The sequence below is a fragment of the Oratosquilla oratoria genome, chromosome 44, assembly GCF_046742065.1.
Source record: "Oratosquilla oratoria isolate Oo_2021 chromosome 44, ASM4674206v1, whole genome shotgun sequence".
In the NCBI taxonomy this organism is placed as follows: Eukaryota; Metazoa; Arthropoda; class Malacostraca; order Stomatopoda; family Squillidae; genus Oratosquilla; species Oratosquilla oratoria.
The window spans coordinates 9,243,948-9,246,447 of NC_134820.1; positions in this window are offsets into that span (position 1 = coordinate 9,243,948).

Below are 2,500 nucleotides of genomic sequence, written 5' to 3' on the forward strand. Positions count from 1 at the left end.
TTTTAAAAATTAAAAAAATATGTTTAATAATAAAAATAGAAAAAATAAAATTTTATAACAGTATTTTATTATTTATTTATATGTATATAATAAAAAATATTTATATAAAATAAATGTATTATATACTATATAGTATATAAAAACATATAATACAGATATATAATTATATAATATTTTTCTAGAATTTTAATATATATAATATATAATAATAAATATTATATGTATATATATATATATATAAACATATTTATATAATATATATTTATGTACATATATATATATATAATATTATATAGTATATATATTGTACTATATTTTTTTCTTTTTGTATATTATCTTATAATTAAAAAAAAGATTATATATTAGTAATAAAAACATAAAATAGATAATATTAAATACATATAAATATAAAATATTTTTTTACATACTATAAATATTATATATTATAATATTTTTTTTATTATATATTATATAAGATATAATAGATTTATATAAACTTTAGATAACATATATTAAATATATACATATATGTATATATATTTATACATTATATATATTTATATATATAAATTATTCTATTTTATATATAATAAAATAACTCATATATATATATATTATATATAATATATATACACTATAATATATAATTTTTATTTTTTATTCATTTTAAATACATAAAAATATTTTTTACACTTTTATATTTATATATTTTTTATATTTTTTATATAATTTCATCTTCATACATATTACAGTCATTCTATATACATTTTTATAAAAATCTATCAAAATTTTTTTAATATCATTGATTTTATCATATTCTTTCTATTATTTTGTTTTTCTTTTTACAATTTTCAAACACATATTAAATGATAGATGAGAATAATTATATGCTGATCTTTTATTTTTGTTCACTTTTTCACTACTTTGGTGTCTAACTCTTTCTGGTGATCAAATTCGTTCAATTTCAATGTACTCATAGTTGTTAGAGCAAATGTCTTTTAGTGTTGTGCAGACCTGCAGGTGACAAGAATTCATTTACAGCCTGAAGAAAGCAGCCGAAATCCTTAGGTACCACCAAGAAAGCCAGGCTCTGGAAAAGAAGACATCTACTCGCACTGACAAGATCCTAAAACTGGTGATGTCAGATCCATGTATAACAGCTGTTAGTCTGAAGCAAAACATCTGCTCTCCTTAAAAACGTTGCTGTAAGAACGATCCAACGCGCAGAAGGACCTCAAATGCCATGACGTGGCCAAGAGTGCTCACAGAGGCCATGAAGAAGAAACGGATGATTTCTGTAAGAAATACAAGCTGGATCGTCAGTGGCAGAAGGTGATGTTCAGTATGAAAGTTTCGGTGATCAAGCTCTTCGTTTGTAGTGATGTGTATTCGCGGTACACAGTTAAAACAGTGAATCCCAGACAGTTTGTGGTGCTTTAGTGTAACATGCATATATTTCCTAAGAATGTGACCATGAAAGGGACTTATATCAATGTTTTGAGGGATCACATGCTCGAATTTTGGGACATCCATGAGTGTGATCATTTCATGCATGGGTACCCATAGGTCTAAGGAAGTGATAAAATTTCCTTAATGACATATATCAGTGTTATGGATTCCAGGCAATTCAGACTTGAATAATAGAAAATGCCTAATCTGATGAAAAACAACAGAAATACCCACCAGTATTCCAGATGAGATTCTAAAGATCTGGTCACTATACAGTTTTCACAAATTGTTCAATGAGAAGGATAGATGGTACTTGCAAGGGGAACATGACAAAATACTAATGTAACTTTAAGTGAAATAAGAATGTTAGTTGTATTTTGAGTTTTATTGAAAAGTCCTTAGTGTATAGATTTTTTTTACTTTTATATATGATAATATAATTATATTTTATATTATATTATATTTATATAATTAAATATATATATTTATATTTTGCTTATTAGCTGTTGTTAAGGTCAAAGTAGTTTTGCCTAAGTTTGAAATCTTGTAATTTTGTGTTGTGATTATAAATCTCTATCTTATAACTTCTTTATTTAATTTTAATTTTTACATATGTATAATTAAACATTTACAATCTATATTATTTCTTTTTATTAATTTTTTAATTTTAAATTTATTTAACATTCTCTTTTAAAAAAAATTTTACTTAAATATATAAAAACTGTCAAAAAACATATATTAACAAAAAAATATATAATGTATATATATATATATATTTATATTAAATATATTATATATAATAAAACATTATATATATATTATATTATATATGTATATATCATATTAAATATATTATATATATATTATATATATATTTATATATTTTAAAATATATTATATTTAAATATTAAAAAAATATAAATATAAAATAAAAATATATAAAATATTAACAATAAATTAAATTTAATTAATTAATTATTTTTCTGATAACAATTAATAAATAAACCAAGTAACTGTGTTTCGTCTTAACAATTTTTGTAAATTAAGAATC